This window comes from Pituophis catenifer, unplaced genomic scaffold, assembly GCF_029215685.1.
Source record: "Pituophis catenifer annectens isolate HBS135680 unplaced genomic scaffold, rPitCat1.0.hap2 SCAF_3, whole genome shotgun sequence".
Taxonomy (NCBI): domain Eukaryota; kingdom Metazoa; phylum Chordata; class Lepidosauria; order Squamata; family Colubridae; genus Pituophis; species Pituophis catenifer.
Window position 1 is genome coordinate 16605492 of NW_027256883.1, and position 23892 is coordinate 16629383.

Genomic DNA, 23892 nt, shown 5'->3' on the forward strand with positions numbered 1-23892 from the left:
TTGTGTGTGTGTGTGTGTCTGTGTGTGAAACTGCCAAATGCAATTCCAAAGTCAATTTTTATAAGAGTGGAAGACCCAGTTGTATTTTTATATCATTGTAATAATTTGTCTTTGTTTACCTTTTACACCATTTTTTTTAAAAAAAGCTCGTATTTTATATTACTGCCAAAAATCTTTTCTTCCCATCCTACTTAACAGCCTACTTTTCTAAATAGGTGTTGAAGAATTGTGACTTTAAAATAAAAGGTTTAAAAATGAGAACACCCTTGCCCACAATGTGAAAATGTATGATGCTCTGTGTGTTGTTTTTTTAAGAATTAAAACTTAATTTCTGTATTTTTCAATGGACGAATGGCTATTTCTATTACAGTATATATAAACATGTGTGACTTGCTTTAATTTTATTTGGAAAAAGCAACCTGACTGTCAGTTTATGGGGACAGAAAAACAGTGAGGGGAAACTTCTAAAAAGGTTGTCTGCATCAGTCCACCAAGTGGTGTTTTTCATATGAATCTCTATGAGCATTGGTCAAAACAATTCATCTGATGATAGCGCATCACACTTCTGCAAACCCCGCCCCTTCTGTAGAGGCATCATGACATCACCTGCCTGTACAAAAGGGGAGGGGCTTCTATTGCAACAGTTCTTTCATCGTTTTGGTAAAAACAGCCAGAACTGTAGCTCTCCACATCTATTGTCACCAGTTTCCTTCCAATAATTCCATTATTTGTTACACCTGCAGAGTGCTCGCCCTACATTCCCCTGGGAATTCTGAGTGATTATGCACAACTCTTGGTGTTCAGTGTGGGTTGTACTGAAGGACATTCTGCCCCATTAAGGCCAAAGGGATAGATATGTGCAATTGTTTTCCCTCTCCCAGAAATAACAGAATAACAGAGTTGGAAGGGAGATCTTCTACTTCAACCCCCTGTTCAAGCAGGAAGCTCTATACCATTTGTACAAATCACTTCTTAAAAACTTCAAGTGTTGGAGCACTCACAACTTCTGGAGGCAAGTCATTCCACTGATTAATTGTTCTCACTGTCAGGAAATTTCTCCTTAGTTCCAGATTGGTTCTCTCCTTTATTATTTTCTATCCATTGCTGCTTGTCCTGCCTTCATGTGCTTTGGATATTACAAAACAGAATATATTTCTTGACAGATGAATATATCCCATAATCTCTGTATCAGCCAAAGAACGGAGAGGATCTTTGGGAGCTGCAGTGATGCAGTGGTTAGAGTGCAGTATTGCAGGTTAACTCTGCCCACAGCCTGGAGTTCGATCTAGATTGGCTCAAGGTTGACTCAGCCTTCTATCCTTTCGAGGTCGGTAAAATGAGGACCCAGATTGTTGAGGGCAAGATGCTGACTTTGTAAACTGCTTAGCAAGTGTTGTAAAGCACTATGAAGCGGTATATAAAGGCTATTGCTTTTGCTATCTTGGAGCAAGGTAATTTACAAATCTAGCTGTGAACACATCACATAATCAAAAATATTACTTAAGGTACTCAGTCATGTAGCAGTTTGGTAGCCATGGTCCACTATTCCTGCTTTTGTGTTACCCAGCAATGTTTAAAAGGTACAGAAATGCCATTAAAATAAAATCAAAAGATTCACAAACCACAGCCACTTTAAATCAATGTTAGTGAAAGTGATTTTTTTAAAAAAATTCACACACAGGAATTGCAACTAAAAGGAATTTAAAGGTCATTTTTCAATCTGAATGACCCCAGTTTGGAAACTGAAAAGGGGGTCTTAACGTAATTCCTTAGTTCCCAAGTTTTTAATCACATTAGCTGGGTCTAAAGTTAGGTTAATCACATATTAACCCAATATCTCATCTCAAAAATTTCCATCCAGGATTCTTAGAGGCAATTGGTTGTAAGGGAAACTGCAATTTTGCCAATCAGAAGCATGCCAGTCTATGGAAGATGACTTAAATAAGTCTAATGTCCCATTGATTTCAATAGACAGAGCTGTGATTAATAATATAATCTCATAAGTGTTTACTATAAAACCCATAGGACTGAATGTGATTTACTCCAAGGTAACATGAGCACGCTAGATGCAACTCTGTGAAATGAATAAACATGGACACGAGCTGTAGTAATGCCATCTATTCCAAGTTCATCTACACCAGCGTTTTCTCAACGTTGAGCATTTTAAGATGTGTGGACTTCAACTTCCAGAATTCCCCAGCCAGCATGACTTCTGCAAGTTGAAGTCTTAAAATGGTCAACTTTGAGAAATGCTGATATTCACATTTGTAAACAAAATTTGTTTTAGTATGGTTCTAGTTTAGAAAAATAAAAATCTGGGGCCTAATACCTATGGGTTGGGCAAAATCTTATAATACTGATTCTCAAAGGATATTTACTGAAGTATTATCAGCACCACACTGGTTTGCAAATCTAGTTTCTTAACTGGATTGTGGAAAATACATTCACCTGATTTCAGACATCTCTAACCATCTTTTATTTAGATGCTTCTTTCTCTGTCATAAAATGATGTGCAACACACTTCCCTTTTATTTGTCTGTGATATGGAGTCAAGCATGCTTGCTTGCAAATTTGTTTTTGATATACGCTTCAGCTGGGCATGGGGAATACCCTTCTTAGCAACCGAATGGATCAGTATTAATTTTTTTTTTAAAAAAAAATGAAACAAAACGAATAAACAACACAAGTGGGGAAAAAAAAGAAACTTGACTTTGCCTTTTAACTATTTATATTGTATAAGTTAAAGCTTTGGGGTAATAACGTTTGAGTGTCAAATAATTCATTTTCTTTTATTAAAAAATATTGAATTTATTGCCTGTATTTATTCTAGCAATAATTCAATGCATTTCAAATATAGGTTGTTTAGTACAATTGTTACTTTAATAAATAAAATATTTTTGTACAACTGTGAGTGTATTACATTTTTTTTCCTACAATAGTGTCTTCTGCATAGACTCTTGGTTTAATCATGGAAGTCAGCACCAAAAGGCAATCTCTGTTTGGGTGATCAATAGTATAAATGTTTATGTGGATCCATATTTCCATCTAGCTGTGTGCATACCTAGTTCCTTTTCTAACTATAATACAGAGTATTTTTTAACTGCACCAATTTTATATGTATATATGTGTTTGTGTGTGTGTGTGTGTGTGTGAGAGAGAGAGAGAGAGAGAGAGAGAGACGGAGGGAGAGAGAGAGGGAGGGAGGGAGAGAGAGAGAGAGAGAGAGAGAGAGAGAGAGAGAGAGAGAGATGCTTTGGCTATATTCTCATCATACCTCAAACAAGCATCTGAAGGTAAAAAATGGGAGGTTCCTCAAAGCAGGGGTGAAATCCAGCAGGTTCTGACAGGTTCTGGAGAACTGGTAGCGGAAATTTTGAGCAGTTCGGAGAGCTGGTAGCAGAAATTTTGAGTAGTTCAGAGAACTGGCGGATACCACCTCTGGCTAGCCCCAGAGTGGGGTGGGGATGGATATTTTGCAATATCCTTCCCCCAGGAGTAGGAGGGAATGGGGATTTTGCAGTATCCTTCCCCTGCCATGCCCACCAAGCCACGCCCACAGAACTGGTAATTTTAAAAAAAAATCACCACTGGCTCCAACGTTCATTGAAACACATAATGTTTGTGACTGTCATTTTTTTATCGTTTTCTCAATTTTTCTACCAGTGCAGTAGGACTCAGGAAAATTCTATGACTAGTTATTATTTTTTTTTTAATTTATTGAATTTATATACCGCCCTACTCCTGAAGGACTCAGGGCGGTGAACAACCAAAAGATAAAATACATATAATACAAATGTTAAAAAAATCATTAAAATACAATTAAATAATTTGGCCCAGAAAACAAAATTTAAAAACCCCAATTATAAGACAAATTTAAAATTTAAAAAATTTAAAAACAATTTAAAAAAGAGGTTAGGCCAGGCCGGCCTGCTGGAATAGGAATGTTTTAAGGGCACAGCGGAAAGCGCGCAGATCAGTGATCCTCCGTATCTCTGGGGGGAGCTCGTTCCAGATGGCAGGTTCTCACACAGAGAAGGCTCTCTCCCTGGGGGCTGCCAGTCGACACTGTTTGACCGACGGCACCCTAAGAAGCCCCTCTGTATGGGAGCGTACTGGTCAGTGAGAGGCTACTGGTGGCAGAAGGCGGTCTCATAGATACCCCGGTCCTAGGCCATGGAGCGCTCTAAAGGTGGTAACCAAAACCTTGAAGCGCACCCGGAAGACCACCGGGAGCCAGTGCAGCTCGCGCAGAAGGGGGGTCACATGGGAGCACCACGTCACTCCCATAACCACCTGCGCGGCCGCATTCTGGACCAGCTGGAGCCTCTGGGTACTCCTCAAGGGGAGTCCCATGTAGAGAGCATTACAGTAGTCCAGGCGGGAAGTGACAAGGGCATGAGTGACCGTATTTAACGAGTCCCAATCCAGAAAGGGACGCAACTGGCGAATCAGGTGAACCTGATAAAATGCCCTCCCGGCCACAGCCGTCAGATGCCCTTCTAAAGACAGCTGTGAGTCCAGGAGGACACCCAAGTTGCGGACCCTCTCCGTGGGGGCCAACGACTCGCCCCCAATAGTCAGTGATGGCACCAACTGATTATATCGGGATGTCGGAAACCACAGCCACTCGGTCTTGGATGGGTTGAGCCTGAGTCTGTTTCTCCCCATCCAGATCTGTACAGCCTCCAGGCACTGGGACATCACTTCAAGGGCATTTCTGACAAAATAAACAAATTTGGCCCCATTCTGATATGACCTTGCTGTGGAATAAATTACCAAGGAATCTCTGGATTTCCTAAACTGTCCTAGCCTTATGGTGAATAGCCAGCGGTGAATTCCTTGGGAAACAAGCTACCCAATCTTTATCACCCAACCCTTCCATCTGTTTTCGGGGAACCGAGATATGGTCAAAAAAATTCAAGATGGTGGATGCAATGGTGAAATCAAAGCTCTGCCTGATTTTTTATATAGGTTACAATGCACATAAAAACAGGCTGAGGTTCAATCATACTGTTGTGGCTACAATCTTGGCTTTTTTTTTTTTTTTAGCTTACCATTCAGGCACCTTTATGGGGAAGCAAAATTTGTTTAAATTCTGAGTAAGTTAAACTTGCTACAGATAGTATCAACTAAAATTGAGCCCAAAATATCTGTTGTTAATCGAGAGAGTGGTTAAGTGAATTTTATCCCATTTAACAATTTTTCCTGCCACATTTGTTAAGTAAGTTCTTGCAGTTGATAAGTTCAGTAACCTGGTTGTTAAGTGAATCTGGCTTCCCCATTGACTTTGCTTGCCGGAAGGTCACAAAAGATCATCACATGACCCTGGGACACTGCAACCATCATAAATACAGTCCGGTTGCCAAGTGTCCAAATTTTGATCAGGTGACCATGGGGATGCTGCAATGGTTGTAACGGAAAAACCGTCACTTTTTCTGCTCCTATTGTAACTTTCAATGGTCACTAAATAGAATAGAATAGAATAGAATAGAATAGAATAGAATAGAATAGAATAGAATAGAATAGAATAGAATAGAATAGAATAGAATAGAATTCTTTATTGGCCAAGTATGATTGGACACACAAGAAATTTGTCTTGGTGCATACGCTCTCAGTGTACATAAAAGAAAAGATACATTAATCAAGAATCATAAGGTACAACACTTAATGATAAATGAACAGTAATAAGTCAAGAACTACCTATATATGTGATCAAGGTTCTCCATCTTTCACACCTGTTTAACAGTGAAGATTTCTAAATCACATTGGGGTTTATGCTTGCCCCGCACTGCTCACCTTTTCAAATATTTTCCAAACATGGGAACAGCTAGAAAGTAGCAAGGAATGGATTCAGAATAATTCCCAGACTGTCTTTAATATTTATAATTCAGACTTGAGTTCTTGGCTTCTACGATATAATTCCTCCACATATTGTACATGTGAGGCTTTTTTGGGGGGGATATTCTTTCAAAAGTATAATATTAGTTAACTAACCTGATATATAGACACCCATTGTTTAACATCAATTTTGCTTTAGGGAAGGCTCTAACTCAGAAAATATATCTCTGATGACAGCCCTTCGGCTCATCTCAAAATGCTAAGCAGGGTTTGACATGGTTAGTATTTGGAGGGGCACCACCAGGAAACTCCAGGGCAGTAGACCAAACTGGGAAGTCCACCCTTCCCCCGAATTTAAAGGAAGTCAGTGGCAAACTGCTTCTGCATTGTTGTTAAATAACCCAGGAGTCATCCAAACCTGAATTAAACTTGGGAGATTTTAGGTTTTTATAATTCAGAAATGGACAAGAAATAACCAGCCTAAATGATTGGTCTTGTAAGCCAAGCTGACATATCGGAAACAACCATTGTGGAATGCAGCCCCAATTTTGTAGTTGAGAAGTTAAAATATGTAATTGATGGTAGGAAAAGTTTTTCAGATTCAGTTTGCATTCTTTAATGCAAAAGGGATCTGGAGAAACAGAATATAGGATAGGGGGGAAAAAAATATCCCACGCTAGCAATTATTAATTGCCCAAACTCATCCAGGACACAATGACTTGTAAGCCTCTGCATATGGATGTTTGTAATTTTTGTGTCATTTACCAGGAAACTTAGGTAAAACAAACAAATAAATTTCCTATGTTATTAGACAAAGATTTTGAAACATGGGGAGAGGAGCATACTTAGCCAACATTCTTCTACAGTGCAACTAATTTCCAAAATTCTTCTTGAAAACTAGTCTTTATAGCAAATTTACATGTAGTTACTAATTCAATTGCCTGCATTTCAAATTCTGGACTGGAAGCTCTTCTAAGCAAAATTGTATTAATAAAATCTTTTCCATCTGTTGCTTTTGTTACTTTTAACGGAGATTTTTCTTTTGTTTTACTTACAATAAAATTATCTTTGATGAGTATTTGCAGAGCAAATATTTATTTCATGTACAGTAGCCGATGTATTTTGTAAAGGGGTAAAGATATCTCTCTTTCTCTCTCCCTCTCCCTCTCTCTCTCTCTCCCTCTCCCCCTACTGTACTGAAATAAATACCAGTATGTGCTCTGCAAACACTCATTAAATATAGTTTTGTTGTAAGTAAAAAAAAAATCTCCTTTAAAAACAAGCAAGAAACCATGCATAGCTAAAACATTTGTTTATTTACAAGTTTTCCCATTCCAGTTCTAGTGATGAGATGAATTATAATAATTATTATAATAAGAAAGAAATCAATGGTTTACAAAAATCTAAGATACATCTCTCTTCTTTAAGGACTGTTTAAAATATTTCATGCTATCTTGATAGGAGTTTGCTTCTGCAAAATAAGGAGAAGTCCAATCCAGCTTTTTCTGGATGCCTCAGAAACGTCTAGAATAAAATATGTCAATGCATGTATTTCAAAAGGAGGTGTTTATTTTGAACCTAACCTTTATTTACCAAGCATGGCATATATGTATATATCTGTTTGTTCAAACTGGGGGCGTCTCTTGAGCTCTGACCTCCGGACTTTTCGTCGGGCCCTAAAAACCAATTTTTTTCAGTTAGCCGGGCTGTCCTGATTTTATGGTTGGTTTTATAATTTGATATGGATTTTAATTGAAATGTTTTAAATTATGGGCCAAATTTATTTAATTATTTTAAATCTATTTTTAACGTTTGTGTATAAATGTTTTTTATCTTGGCTGTTCACCGCCCTGAGTCCGAAAGGAGAAGGGCGGTATAGAAATCTGAAAAATAATAAATAAATAAATAAATAAATAAATAAATAAATAAATAAATAAATAAATAAATAAATCATAAAGAGCCGGGGGTGGGGATGGGGTGGGGAGGTATTTTAGCGCATGAGGCAGAGCACCAAATGGTGCTTCCCTCCCTAATTCACAGGATACAGTGAATCCATCAAGGCAGTTTAGCAAGAAAATCTTACAACCTCTAACAATAAAAGGGGAGGAGGAGGAGGAGGAGGAGGAGGAAGAGGAGGAAGAGGAGGAGGAGAAGATAGAAGAGGAAGAAATGGTGGGGATGGTAGTGAACAAAGAAGTTAAAATCCATGTGTATACTGTATATCTTTATCTCTTGCCAAGCTTTTCTTTTAGCAGATTCTTGTCTTGCTTCCTGTCCCACAATGGAAGACAGCCCTGGCAACTTCAAGTGTCAATGACTTCTATCATTCCTACCCCTGATGGAACACATCTATTTCCTCTTTGATGTGCCTGACCTTTGTTGACCTAGCAGGGGCCTCTGCTTCTGAACTCAAGTTTCCCCAAGGGGCAATCAATTAGTTTGACAATAGACTCCTTACAAACTCCCTGACCTATCCTCCAGCAGGAAGAAGAGCAGAAGATAAGGACTTCAAGGGAGAGAGAGAGCCAGAAGGACATCCTTGTAATTAATGGGATGGTCATTTCATATTTCAGAAGCTGCCTTTGTTATGTTCTACCAAACGGCTTGGTGAGATTCTTTCAACCAGCGTCATGGGCATCACCATCTATAGATAGACAATGTGTCTATGTAGATTCTCAGTCATCCAGGTCATGGTTGTCCCAAAGGTGCTTTTTCAAGAGGCACCTGGACTTTCTGGTTTTTCTTTGAAGGCGTTTCACTTCTCATCCAAGAAGCTTCTCCAGCTCTGACCACTATCCTGTCAGAGCTGAAGAAGCTTCTTAGGTTCTGAAGGAACTGGCAGATGAGCTATATAATGGTGAAAAAAGTTCTACATTTAGGCAAGAAAAACAAAATGAACCACTGCAGTTGTTCGGTTGTTGTTAACACTGCAGTTGTTCAGTTGACAACACGGTTGTTAAGTGAATCTGGCTTCCCCATTGGCTTTGCTGGCCAGAGACTCTGCAACCGTCATACATAGGAGTCAGTTGCCAATCTTCTGAATTTTGATCACATGACCCTGGGAATGCTATAAAGGTCGTAAACGTGAAAAATAGTCATAAGTCACTTTTTTCAGTGCCGTTGTAACTTTTAATGGTCTGTTGTAACTTTTATAAGCTCAGGACTACCCATATTCTTCTGATTTTAGCTGGACAGCTATAGAACACATCATTTTGTAGCATAATTGCAAATGTAAGATTTGTGTGTAGGTGTGTGTATGTATGTATTAGTGGTGAAATTCAGCAGGTTCTGACAAGTTCTGGAGAACCGGTAGCAGCAATTTTGAGCAGTTTGGAGAACCGGCAAATGCTGCCTCCGGCTGGCCCCAGAATGGGGTGGGAATGGAGATTTTGCAATAACCTTTCCCCAGGAGTGGGGAGAAAATGGGGATTTTGCAATATCCTTCACCCAGGAGTGGGGAGGGAATGGGGATTTTGCAGTCTCCTTCCCCTGAAGTGGGGTAGGAATGGAGATTTTGCAGTATCCTTCCACTGCTGTGCCTGCCAAGCCATGCCCACCAAGCCACACCACGCCCACCAAGCCACACCCACAGAATGGTAGTAAAAAAAATTTGAATTTCACCACTGGTGTGCGTATGCGTGTGTGTATGTGTATCCCTCTCCTCTCCCTGTGAATTTCAAAACTCTTTTACTTTTAAAGCAGTCTTAAACTGAGCCCAAAGCCACAAAATTAGTTTTCTTAAAACATACCTGTGGGAGACCAATGGGAAAACTCAGGCAACATTACAGACCGAACCATCCAAACAATTAAGTCCTTGTATACCCTAGCATTTTCTTTCCCCGACTTGTGGGGAAAAAAGATGGCTCTTTTTTCCAACAACAGTCTTGTTTAGTACTTTAGAAACAGCTATTTGAAAATAACAAGTCAGTGTTTGCCAGCTTGAGGTGTAGGAAGACAGGAGGAAATCTAACTAGAAAGGCAAATAAATGCAGGATCAATTCTATGACATCATAAACAGGAGTTTTATACATGCGAATGTGTGGTATGGAGAGATTTGTGCCACCAATCGTGAAAAAGGCACAGCTTTTAAATTCTTTTGAACAGCTTATAAACTTAGTTCATTTTAGACTCAACCGAGTGGGAGTTGACGGGAGTAAGGCACTGTAGCCTGTATTGAACATTGTACTATTTATAGCCTTGTTCCTACCAAGATGTCCCTAAATGAACCAGAACTTCAAACATCACACAACATCACAATCCAGTATCAGTGTTTTCCTCAATGATGTTCAAACACCACCACTTCTTCAAACAACTTTGTGTTGTTTGGTGTCTTTATAATCCAATTTAGGTTCTGGAGTGGGGTTTTAAGAGACAAACGAGTGACATGAAGACAGTAATTCAAACATTTCAGTGTTTATTATATTGATGCAAATATCACCATGGTATAATGGGAGTGTCAATCATCCCAATATTATTACAGTAGTGGTCAAAATTGTGGAAACCTTTTGGGAAAAGTGTATTTTCTAAAACTAGCTAATAACACCACTTTTTTTTTGAGTAGTATCATGCAATTAAATATCAATGGAAAGATCATTAAATCAAGAATGTAATGCAATAACTTTTATGAAGGATTTGCTATTAGAATAGCAGTTACAGTTTAAAGAAGAAAAGTACAACATGTAAAAAAAACGAGATATACAAAAATTAACATCATGTCAGTTAATACTTAGTTGGGTAACCTTTAGCATGAATTACAGCCTTACAACGTCTTCCCGTGGAGTGAACCAAGTCTTTTAGTTCTGCAGCTGTTATAATGTGAAACCAAGATTGAATGATTGTTTCTATAAACTGGGTTTTATTGCTGGGTCGCTTCTGACTAACAAGTTTCTTTAGTCAGCTCCATAGATTTTCAATTGGGTTAAGGTCTGGGCTATTCCCAAGCCATTCCAGCAGTGTAATATGATTATCTTGAAACTCTTAAAAAAAAAAAAAAAGTGGTGTTATTAGCCATCAAACCTCAAAAATACACTTTTCCCAAAAGGTTTCCACAATTTTGGCCACTACTGTATATTGATGCAAATATCACCAAGGTATAATGAGAGTGTCAACTGTCCCAATATGCTAACCAGCAAAAGAAACTCCTGATACATTTTTTCCTTCAAGAGTATACTTTACTGAAAAGTCATGTAGGTACAGAAGTGGAAAAGCCAGTTCTAACATTTTGCGTGAAAAGCATAACATAAAGTCCTCCTTTCCCCCTCTGCCCCTCCCATTGTCCTTTGTCTACCAATCGGTTGCACCTCTCCGGAAGTGGACCTTGAAGAAGCAAGATAGGAAGAGCATTGATGCTTTTGAAGTTTGATGTTGGAGAAAACTCCTGAAAAATTGGGAAAGGTGAAAATGTTGTGAAAGGTCAAGAGAAGAAGCAAATGGATCATCAAACATATCGACCACGAGTTTTCATTTAAAACACAAATGATCAAGCTCAAATTATTCTATTTCAGACATATTATTTGAAGACTTACCTCTCTGGAAAAGCTCTAATGTGGGGACAGATGGGAGGAAAACGAAGAAGAGGATGACCAATGACAAGATGGATGGACTCAGTTACATTGGGAGTGCGATTGGAAGAGCTGAAGGACCAAGTTTGGGACAGATCATCATGGAGAAAATCTATCTCTATGCTTGCTATTAGTCAACAACTTGATGGCAGATCAATCAGTCAATCAAACTCTGGAACAATGACAAATAGTAGTGATTATGGACATTAATATCATGTTTAGAATTTTGTATAGATTTCTACCTGTTTCTCAATGAACTTAGTTATATGTTGTTGTACAGCAACTAAGATATGTCGGATTCTTCATGACCCTGTAGACCAGGAGTTTCCAACCTTGGCAACTTTATGACTTGTGGATTTCAACTCCCAGAATTCCTCAGCCAGCATGCACTGGCTGAGGAATTCTGGGAGTTGAAGTCCACAAGACATAAAGTTGCCAAGGTTGGAGACCCCTGCTGTAGACCATAGTATACCAGGCCTCCCTGTCCTCCACTGTCTCCTGCAGTTTTCCCAAATTCATGTTCATTGCATCCATGACACTATCTAACCATCTCATCCATTGCTGTCCCCTTCTCCTTTTGCCTTCAATCTTTCACAACAATCAGGGTCTTTTCCAAGGAGTCCTCTCTTCTCATGTGATGGCCAAAGTATTTGAGCTTCAGCTTCAGGATCTGTCCTTCCAAAGGACAGTGAGAGTTGATTTCCTTTAGGATAGATTGACTGATTTGATCTTGCAGTCTCAGATCCTCAAGAGTCTTCGCCAACATCACAATTCGAAAGCGGTCCAAAGATTTAATTAAGCATTGCAATAATGTATTCTAAATGTTATGATAATTGTAAACTGGAATCTTATCTTCTTATGACTATAACTTTGCTGCTTGCACCTTACGATATATATTGTTTTATTTAGTATCCTAGTATTGTAGGAAGTTAGCATCCACCCCTTTCCTGGAAAAGTGAAATATTTTAGGAAATATAAAAAAGGCAGAATATTATATTTCCCTGGATGAGAAATGGAGAAGCATATTTTACAGACAAAGCAGCTCCCACCTTCCTGCCCCCCACCCTTTGTCAATGGGCCATTAAGGCCTGGGCCAGTCTATTCTACATAACAAAGATCTACCTCCTTCAGGCAGAGCCATAGTAGGAATTGCCAAAGATCCAACAAAGATAGGATTAGCCCTCTACACAATAGTAGCAGAAACTCACAGCATGTGACCTGGGAAGCACATGTGACCATCAGCCACAAGGCTAGCTAAGACCTCCATCCCCTGGGAGTCTGACAACCAATCAGGAATCTCTTTCTGGGCCCCAGGAAATTCAGAGCCAGGGAGAGCATAAAAACCCAGGGACTCACTGTATCTGCCCCTTTTTCTGTTCAGGAACTCAAGCCATGTGATCCTGTCCACCATTAAACCATCTTTCCAAGCAGTCTCCATGTTTCCAGTGTCTGTTTCCCCACTTGGAGCAGAACCTGGAAGGATGTTTCTTCCAACAGTATGATTTCTGTTCATTGCTATGGCTATCACTAAGTGTTGTAACTAATGATTCATGATGAATGTATTTTTATGATGACTAGGATCATGATTTATCATTTGTTGCTTGTATGTACATTGAGAGTTTACGCATCACACTTGGCCAGTAAAGAATTCTATTCTATTCTGTTCTGTTCTGTTCTGTTCTGTTCTGTTCTCTTCTCTTCTCTTCTCTTCTCTTCTGTTCTCTTCTCTTCTCTTCTCTTCTCTTCTCTTCTCTTCTCTTCTCTTCTCTTCTCTTCTCTTCTACTCTACTCTACTCTACTCTACTCTATTCTATTCTTCTGTTGTGTTCTGTTGTGTTCTGTTGTGTTCTGTTGTGTTCTGTTCTTCTTACCCATTGTACCTGTTTCTATCTTCTTTTTTTTAATGTAGCTATTTATTCCGTTTCTTTAAATGTTTTAATAAATAAAGTACAACAGCAACATAAAACCATCATTAGTTACCTTTCTAATTGTTAGACCAGGCGCAGGAACAGAAGACGTGACCAGCTCGATACATGTAACAAACTTTATTTACAAGTAACAAGTAAAGAAGACTGCTGGCACGCTGCCGGAGCTCTCCTTATATTCGCTCCCGGCAGCCGCACCGCCCCTAGACAGGGATTCAAATCTCCCGCCCGATGGCTGGCAGCCAATCAGGGCGGATGTCCTTATAAGGACATAACACTCCTCCCCCCTTAGTCTGGACTGTCAAATCTCGTCCACAAAAGTCACGTAATCCCGCAGGTACGTAGGACGCCTCAGCACCCTAGCTGACCTGCGCAGTCTCACTTGTTCTCCGTCTCCGACCTGGGTGGACGGGGCTCTGTCGTCTCCCGGCTCCCTCTCCGGAACCGGGCTTGGTTCGGCTGTCGAGTGAGCGGGGTCACCCCCAGCGCCTCCGGCCGGACCGCAGACCTTGGATGGCTGGTTCTGGTGGTCTTCTTCCTGGCCTGTGGATCTGTCGCCTCATCTCGGTGGCTCGGTTCCGACCCGGGAAGAGCGTCTGAATCTTGGTAAGTCCATTGTTTGCTCCTCCCCGGTCTCCCGGGCGCTGCGGTTCGGCTGTGGTTCGGCCTGGTGCCAGGTGGGTGGTGGTTCTGTCTGGTGCCCTCTGGACCGGCCCGCCGGCTGCGGGTGGTGCTGGCTTGTGTTGCGTTGTCCGACCTCGCAGGGGTGGTGTTGGTCTGCTAGGTCGGGCTGGCGTTGGTCTACCCTGTCTGGTCGGTGGTTGTCGACCTGGTCGGGCTGTTGTTGCGGCACTACCTCTGCGGGGCAGCGGAGGTCTCCCTTGCCGGGGTGGTGCAGGCCTACCTGGCCGGGTTGTTGTCGGCTTTCCCTTCCCCCTAGTCCCTGGTCTACCGTTGGGTGGTGCCTGGGGTCATCCGGGTCGGGGTGTTGTTTCCTGGCTGCCTCTTGTGATGGGCGGGGGTCCCTCTCGCCGGGGAGTCGAGTGCCACCCTTGCCCATAGGTTTGGGGGTGCCCGTCTTGGATGGGTCCCGGTCTACTCGCCTGGAACTGCAGTCTCCCTTGCTGGGCTGGCATGGGCTGCTGTAACTGGTGGGGTGCGCTGCTCCTCCTCTGGGCAGGTCCCGGTCTACCTGCGGGCTGGGTTGGTGGTCCCTGGCCTTGCCGTGCCCGGTGCCCACCTGGCTGGGTTGGTGTTGCCATCCCCCGTGCGGTTGGCCCCGGTCTACCTCGCTGGGCTGCCGATGTGACAGCATTTGGTAGTGGGCTGGGCCAACCTTGTCGGGGTGGTGCTGCTCTGCCTCGCAGGGGTGTGGTAGGCCTACCTCGTCAGGGTGTTGTAGGCCTACCTCGTCGGGGTGTTGTAGGCCTACCTGGTCTGGGTGTGGTAGGCCTACCTCGCCGGGGTGTTGGAGGCCTACCTCATCGGGGTGTTGTAGGCCTCCCTCGTCAGGCTGGTTTTCATGTGCCCCCCCCACCTTTTTCGGAGTTGGTCGATGTGGCGTCTCGTGAACTGTCCATCTTCCAACTCAACGATGTAGGATTTGGGCCCGGTTGTGCTGGCAATTTTCCCCTTCAGCCACTTAGGAGAGCCGCTGAAATTCAGCGCGAAGATTGAATCTCCTTTGCTGAAGGCGCGAAGCGGGCGGCTGGCGGTTGCGGTCACTTCCGGGCTGTATTGGGGGTGCAGCCGGTCCAAGGGTGACCTCAACCTTCTGCCCATCAACAGTTCGGCCGGGCTCTTGTGGGTGGTGGCGTGTGGCGTGATGTGCTGGGTGAGGAGGAAGTTGTCTATGCGCTCTTGCCAGTCCCCCGGGCCCATCTTGGTGAGGGCCTCTTTGGTCAGTCGGACCATGCGTTCGGCTTGTCCGTTTCCGGCCGGCCTGTAGGGGGCGGACAGGGCGTGGCGGATGCCCAGTCCTGCCAGGAAGGACTCCATGGCCAGGGATGTGAGCTGGGGGCCGTTGTCCGAAACTAGCACGTCCGGAAGTCCATGTGTGGCAAACAGACGGCGCAGGGCTCGGATCGTCGCTTCTGTTGTGGTAGATGCCATGGATATCACCTCGAGCCACTTGGAGAAGGCATCTACCACGATGAGGAGGTGTCGCCCCTGCATCGGACCCGCGAAGTCGATATGGATCCTCGACCAGGGGTTGCTGGGGGTCTCCCACTTCGCGACTTCGGATTGCGGCGGCGCTGGGCGAACTTCTTGGCACGGGTCACATCTGGAGACCCATTGTTCAATGTCTCTGTCCATGGAGGGCCACCAGACGTAACTCCGTGCCAGGGCCTTCATGCGGACGATGCCCGGATGCCCTTTATGCAGAGTCTCTAGCGTCCGCCGTTGCAGAGCGCTTGGGATCAGCACTCTGTCTCCCCATAGTAGACAGCCCTTTATGGTGGACAGCTCCTTCTGTTTCCTGGCGAAGGGGCTGAACTTCTCCTCTGGCTTTTCCGATGGCCACCCTCTGAGGATCCAGGACTTCACTTGGCGGAGTGTGGGGTCCTTCTGTGTGTGAACGGCCACATCTGCGGATGACACCGGACAGCTGGCGTCGTCATCAATATGGAATAGGTGGAGCGTGGGGGCTGGGTCTTCTACTGGATTTCTCGACGGGCATCTGCTGAGTGCGTCGGCGTTTCCTATGGCTGTGCCTGGCTGGTGCACGAGCCGGTAGGAGTAGCCGGCTAGGAAGATGGCCCATCTCGTCATCCGTGGCGACATGAAGGTCGGAGTGGGTTGGTCGCCTGCGAGGAGTCCCAGGAGCGGCTTGTGGTCGGTGACTATGGTGAAGCGTCTTCCGTAGAGGTATTCGTGGAAGCGCTTCACTCCAGCCACGATGGCCAGGGCCTCTTTGTCCAGCTGACTGTAGTTCCGTTCTGCGCCGGACATGGTCTTTGAGAAGTAGGCGATGGGGGCTTCCGTGCCGTTGGGCAGTTCGTGGCTGAGGACTGCCCCCACCCCATATGGCGACGCATCACAGGTCAGCTTGATGGGCAGCGTCTCACTGTATTGAATGAGGACGCTTTTGGACGTCAATAGTCCCTTGATGGCCCGGAACGCTGCTTCCTCTTCCTGGCCCCACTTCCAGGACGCCGATTTCCCCAGCAGGCGGTGGAGTGGCTCAGCAACTGTGGCTTTCTGCTTTAAGAAAATGGCGTAAAAGTTGAGCAACCCAAGGAAAGCCTGAAGCTCCGTTTTGTTTTTTGGGCTTGGAGCTTCATGGATTGCTTCCACTTTTGATTTGGTGGGGTGGATGCCTGTGCTATCAATGAGGTAGCCCAGGAACTCGACTTCCTGTACTCCTATGATGCACTTATCACGCCTGACCCTCAAGCCCTTGGCCTTGAACCGCTGCAGGACAAGCCTGAGCCTTTCAAGGAGTTGAGCTCTTGAGTCACCGGAGATGAGCACATCGTCGAAGTAAGGCACCACCCCTGGAACGCCTTGGAGAAGGCGTTCCATCATAGATTGGAAGATGCCGGGGGCAGCGCTGACTCCAAATTGGAGGCGGTTACATTTGAATGCCCCCCTGTGCGTGACAATTGTTTGTGCCTCCGCCGTTTTTTCATCCACTGGCAGTTGCTGGTAAGCCTGGGCCAGGTCCAGTTTCGCGAAAATTGATCCAGATCCCAGGGAATGCAGCAGGTGTTGCACCACTGGGACTGGGTATGCGCTCTGTGCCAACGCCTTGTTGATGGTACAATGGTAGTCGGCGCAGATGCGCACAGACCCATCATGCTTCAGTGGGGTCACAATGGGAGTTTCCCATGAAGCATGATCGATCGGTTCCAAGACGCCCTGGGCGATCAGCTTATCCAGCTGTTCATCTACTTTAGGCCGCAGGGCAAACGGAACTCGGCGGGGCTTAAGCCTAATTGGGGTGATTCCCTTGTCCAGATTAAAAGAGATTGGCCTCCCCACAAATTTCCCCAGCTTACCATCGAAGACTTCCTTGAACTCTTCGATGATGGTGTCGAGTTCGTCCCTGTGGATCTCGTGGATACCCTGAATTGAAAGTCCTAGTGGCTTAAACCACTCCACGCCTAACAGGTTCGGTCGGCTGTGCTCCACGATGGTGATGGGCAGCTTTCCGTTGAAGTCGTTGTACTTCACGTGGATGGTGGCTCTGCCCAGGATTTCGACGGGGTTTCCATTGAAGTCCACAAGCCTCGCCTTCGGGGTTTTCAGCTGGGTCTTTTTGTATGAGGGCTTCAGCTGCTGTAGGTGCTGCCAGTCCATGATGGAGTAGGCGGATCTGGAGTCTACCTCCATCTTGCACGGTGACCCCTCTGCCAGCAGCGTCACGTGGAACTTGGTGGTTCCCTCGTCGCTTGTGTGAGCGATGGTGGTCTGGTGCACCGTTCTGTTGCGGGAATATTCCTCCTCCCCGCGCCGGGACTGGTTCGAGGACCGTTTGGATGTCCTCTGGTTGTCCTTGCGATTTTCGCGGAAACGAGGTCTGGGCGGTTCCGGGGCTGGATCTGTTGCTCTGCAGGCCTCGGCGATGTGCCCCCTCTTCAGGCATCGACGGCAGGTCGCGTCCCTCCATTTGCAGGTTGCCCTGGGGTGGTCGCCTCTGCAGCTGCCGCATCGTTCTCCACGGTCGCCATGCTGTGGTGTTTCCCGCCTGGGAGGGCGGGACACCTTGTGGACGGCCATTTCCTCATCAGACTCGGATTGAGTGGTTGCCTCGTCTGATGAGGTTGGGCCCGACTTGTGGATCTTATGGATCCCTCTTGCTTTTACCATTGCGGCGGCTGCTTGTTCGGACGTCTCCGCCGCCGTTGCCTCGTCGAGGACGTCTTTAAGCGGAATCCTCTTCCTGCTGAGGAATTTCTTTTGCAGCCCCACATCTCGCATTCCAAAAACAATGCGGTCCCGGATGGCGTTGTCCACATTATCGAACTCACAGTTGGCAGCGAGTTGGCGGAGCGCTGCCACGAATTCTTTGATGGATTCACCTTCCCGCTGGTTTCTTTGCTGGAAGGTGAACCTGTTTGCGATGGGGGTGCCTGTAGGTGCATAGTGCTCCTGTAAGACGTCCTGCAGGTCGTTCCAGGACATCTCCTCGATGTCCCTGGGTGCCACGAGGTCCATCGCCATCTCTAGGACGTCCGATCCGCAGTGAGCCAGGAAGAGGGCTCTTTTCCTCTCATCATCGAGGTTCTGGTATCCATTTCCTCGCAGGAACTGCCGGAATCGGACCATGTATGACCTCCACTTCTCCCGGGATGGGTCGAACGGGTTCAGCGCGGTCATCGGGGCTTGCGGGGTAGCCATTCTGGAAGTCGCTGTGGTGGAGTGACTTCAGCTCTTGGGCGATCGTGCCGTGAGTCTTTCTCAGGTTCTCTTCTCTAGTCCTTCGTCGCCAGTGTTAGACCAGGCGCAGGAACAGAAGACGTGACCAGCTCGATACATGTAACAAACTTTATTTACAAGTAACAAGTAAAGAAGACTGCTGGCACGCTGCCGGAGCTCTCCTTATATTCGCTCCCGGCAGCCGCACCGCCCCTAGACAGGGATTCAAATCTCCCGCCCGATGGCTGGCAGCCAATCAGGGCGGATGTCCTTATAAGGACATAACACTAATCCCACTGAGTTCTAGAGTTATTCTGGAATTAGCAATCTGTGCAGGTTAAAGCATTTGAGAGGAAGACAACCCCATAAGAAGTCATCAGAAAGCAGAGGGTGGTTAAGCATCAGTTAAGAATGGCAATTCAGAAGCAAGCCTCTAATTAAGCAAGATTTAGCCTGAACCATGTTTTGGAGAACTTGCAGGTTTTATGCCGACACGTGCATTTTTGGCTGATGCGTGAAATTAAGTCAGAGGGTCAATTGCAGAGCAGGGAAAAACTGGCCAGGGAATCAAAAAGTCTTGGGCTGTCAGGGTGTGCTTGACAGAGAACAGTCTGTACGCTTTCAGAATAAAGAACCATCAGATGCAAGGGGAGTAGCAACATAAACCATTCAGAATGAGCAGATGTAGAGCAGAATAACAGATAACAGAGTTGGAAGGGACCTTGGAGGTCTTCTAGTCCAACCCCCTCCTCAGGCAGGAAACCCTATACCAGTGATGGCTAACCTTTTTGCCATCGCGTGCCAGGAGAGGGGGGCGGGTGAGGGTCGCGCGAGCACGTGCCCACGCGCATGTGTGTGCAACCCCCTCCCCTCTCCCCTCCCCCCCGCTCCTGGCACATGATGGCCTGGTAGGCCCGTTTTTCTTTCTTACCTGGTTCCAAATCCTCTCTGTGTATCTGGGAATGGCGAAAACAGCCTTTCCCACTCCCTTGGAGGCCCTACGGAGGCTGAAAGGGCCCATTTCCCAACTCCCGGTGGGACATGAAGTGACATTTTTTTGCTGTCCCCAGCCTCCAGAACCTCTCTAGGAGTCTCTAGGAGCCTCTCTAGGAGTCTCTGAAGGCTGGGGACAGGAAAAAATGTCACTTCCTGTCCCACCGGGAGTGGGGAAATGGGCCCTTTCAGCCTCCGTAGAGCCTCCAAGGGAGTGGGAAAGGCTGTTTTCACCGTTCCCAGATACACAGAGAGGATCTGGAGCCAGGTAAGAAAGAAAAACGGGCCTTCCCCACCCCCCAGGCCCTCCAGAGGCAGGAAACAGCCTGTTTCCCTACTTCTGGTGGGCCCAGAAGGCCCGAAAATCAGCTGGCCGGTGCGCGCATGCACCCCAGAGCTGAGCTGGCGTGCCCACTAATATGGCTCTGCGTGCCACCTGTGGCACGCGTGCCATAGGTTTGCCATCAGGGCCCTATACCATTTCAGACAAATGGTTATCAAACATCTTCTTAAAAACTTCCAGTCTTGGAACATTCACAACTGGATTAATCTGGATTACTGGATTCACATACTGGATTACTCGCAGCCAGAGGCTGCTGAAGGGACGTTTTGCGTGTTTTGGGGATGTTTGCGGGCAAAGTTGGATCAATAAAGGAGAGTTAGACCTGTTCTCTGGCTGTGTTGCTTTTGTGCCACACCCCTGGTCATCACATCTGTCTTTAGCATGGCCTATTTTCCCATTTTCCTGCCTTTTCCCACTTTTCATCTTCATTCTTTGTAAGAAGATTTGAAGTCCAAGGGAGAAGGTGGAGAATTGTCCAAAACACATATTCATCTAAATCTGGGGTGGAAAGTCTCAGAAGATTTAGACCTGCATGGCTCCTTCACTAAAGCCTTGGGAGTGTTACAGAGGTGGGTTTCAGCAGGTTCTGACCAGTTCTGGAGAACTGGTAGCGGAAATTTTGAGTAGTTCGGAGAACTGGTAGTAAAAATTCTGACTGGCCCCGCCCCCATCTATTCTCTGCCTCCCTAATCCCAATTGATCAGGAGGAAATGGGGATTTTGTTGTAACCTGGAGTGGAGAGGGAATGGAGATTTTACAGATTTGTTTGTTTGTTTGTTTGTTTGTTTGTTTGTTTGTTTGTTTGATTTATATGCCACCCTTCTCCAGAGACTCAGGGCGGTTTACAATGCGTTAAGCAATTAAGTATCTTTCCCCTGCCATGCCCAGCAAGCCACATCCACAGAACCAGTTGTAAAAAAATTTGAAACCCATCACTAGAGTGGAACCCCATCCCCACCCCACCCCCCAAACTCTTCCTATAGGAGCTGCTGAATCGCAATTTTTAACATGCGAGAAGGCAAAGGCATTGGGAGAAACCATGTTGAGCCATATGGTTTGTAAAAACAGGGAGATGCATGGAGGTTAACAGAATGTTTAGTTTTGCCCACTGATTATATTATGACCTACAAACAAAAAGGGATGCCTGGACAAAATTCTCTTTTGAAACTCCTACTGTTAGTGGTTTTGTATTTTGAAAGTTCTCTGACTGTGGTCTCTTGCAGCTGCTCTATACTTTAACTTTGGGATAATCCAGAAACCTTTTTTTTCCCCCTTTTAAAGTAGGATCTGTTCTATTGTCCATTCATAATGGATTCTCCTTTTTCTCAATGGCTGAGTTTTATTCCAGATTTTTATTCATGGACTAGCTGATAACCCGGTATTTATTTATCCCAGTCCTGTGTTAGACAGGAAGAGCAACTTCGCCCTGAGCCCTGATTTCGGCGAGAATTAAATTAGTTAAAAATGTTTTCCCTGTGCCTCCAGAAGCGTCAAGTAAAATTATACCAAGTGGTTATGTTGCTAGCTGATCCATGTGGGCGGCATAGAAATATGATTAATAAAATAAAATAAATAAAATGAAATAAATGTTTATTTGGGATGCTTTTTTCTGATCTTGATTTAGAAGTGGCTTCTTGTCTGCAATATATGCACTAAGATTTTCGAAGTTGTAGTTCTTTTCTCGTATGTAATCTGCGTGAAGTATGTCATGTCGGTCTCATAGAGGTGCAGGCAGGCTGAGTGGCAGTATGTTTTATTGATCATGGCCATACATTTGTCCTCAAGAATAATCAAAGCCTTGTTGAAAATGTCCAGACCAAACGTAATTTCTAATGTTGGATTTTCCCCCTTACCAGAAGGAGCTCCCTTGTGGAGTATTGTGAAGCCGTTACCATGGCAACTCCAGTGTGCTGTACAGTAGAAATCATTTTAAGGCAGTCCAGTAGAAGCCATTTTAAGGCAGAACATGCTGTATCTTAACAGAACACACACACCCCGAGGGGTGTTAGGGGTGTCTTACCCCCAAACAAATACCCCCAGTATTTGTTTCCACAGAATAAGTCATCTGTGTACCAAGTTTGGTTGAAATTGCTCAAGGCATTCCAGAGTGTTGCCTTCAATTTTGTTTCTCTAATAGTCTTTAATATCCTTAATATTCCATCTGAATCTCACCCAATCACCGCAATTCGGCCTCATTTATCTAATATGCTTCTTTATGATTGCAAGTGTTGATCAGGTTTCCCAATGGGAAGTTCCTGTGGGTCCATGGGTCATGTTACTTATATGAAGAAGAGAGGCTGAAATTGCTCTTCAGATAATTTCAGTAATTAATCAAGCATCCAGGAGAAATGAACACCATAATTTGTCTCAGGGAGCAGCTGGGGTATAGTGAATATGCTGGAACTGGCTTGCTTTGTTCCATCAGTGTTTAGAGAAACAGCAAAATAAACAAAATATAGTGACAACGTTATTCAAGAAAGTCCGTCTGCTTTGTGAAGGGGAAGTAACATTTTAGCAGGATTCTTGCCACACCTGAAGGAAATAGGAATTCCAGGAGCAATCAGAGCTAAAGGCAGGGGTGAAATGCTACTGGTTCAGGCCGGATCGGCCGAACCGGTAGTAAAAAATGTAAAAAAAAAAAAAAAGTTCCGACAATCAGCTCAGCAACGCGTGATTGTTGGAACTTGTTTTTTTATTTTTTTAAGCATTTTTTTACTACCGGTTCTCCAGAACTTGTAGTTAAAAATGCTTTAAAAAGTTTTTTAAAAGGTTCCAACAATGGCGCGTCGTTCAGCTGATCGTCATAACTTTTTTTTTTTAACTTTTTAGGCATTTTTTTACTACCGGTTCGGGTGAATAGGTAGTAAAAAATGCTTTTAAAAAGTAAAAAAAAAAAAAGGTTCCGATGATCGCGAGACACAGCTGTTGGAGCCTTTTAAAAAAAAAATTTGAGCATTTTTTTACTACCTATTCACCCGAGCCAGTAGTAAAAATATGCTTTAAAAAAGTAAAAAAAAAAAAAAAGGTTCTGACGATCGCACAGCATAGCTTTATGTATCTGTCATAAAATACATGCTTGACACAATAAATGAGTAAATGAATGAATGAATGAATGAATGACTAACTAAATAAATAAATAAAAAACAAAAAACAGCAAGTTAAATTCTAGAATGCCACTGAGTGCATTTGGTAGCATACAAGTCGCTCATCCCTTGACCATCTAAAAATGTTCAAGGGCTTTGGGTCTACCCTCACAGTCCTCTTTATCCCACAGAAGTGGGGTGTTCCCATTGCAACAGAGAAACTTTAGAGATGCTTAGCAGCCTCGAGGCAAACGGATATGCTCAGCAAAGCTAAATTTCCCATAGGATTCACACACACCACACACACACACACAAATTGCAATGGCCTTCTCAAATGGCAGGCATCCAAAAGCATTGTGCCTTGAGCAGTATAGTTGTCTCTTGTCTCCTCTATCACTTAGATGCTTTGGCAACATCCCTCTTTGTCAAAGGCAAATGATGCATCAATGGATAGATTATCACGGGGCCAGTGGCGCAATGGATAACGCATCTGACTACGGATCAGAAGATTGCAGGTTCGATTCCTGCCTGGCTCGACTTTTCTTTCCTGAATAGCAATGTTTGCTTCTAGCAATGGAGATCTGAATAGCAATACTTCTTCCTCCAAGCTCCTTTAAAGTGTGTCCATTCCAGCCAGATATCTTTTCTTTCATGGCCCTTCTGCTTCTCTTCTTTGGAAAGGAGATAGATGTAATTGCCTCAGCCAGAGCAAAAGCATCATTCAACTGTTGTAAAGCTGTAGTTTAATCAACAACTAGATAATTTATTTCAGTAATGGAATTTTTTTT

At 44.5% G+C, this 23892-nt stretch overlaps 1 non-coding gene across 1 annotated transcript; it reads left to right on the forward strand.

The window, feature by feature from the left end:
• Nucleotides 1-23567: 23567 nt before the first annotated feature.
• Nucleotides 23568-23640, forward strand: TRNAR-ACG (transfer RNA arginine (anticodon ACG)). Its single transcript has one exon. It is a non-coding gene; the product is annotated as a tRNA-Arg (tRNA).
• Nucleotides 23641-23892: the final 252 nt, after the last annotated feature.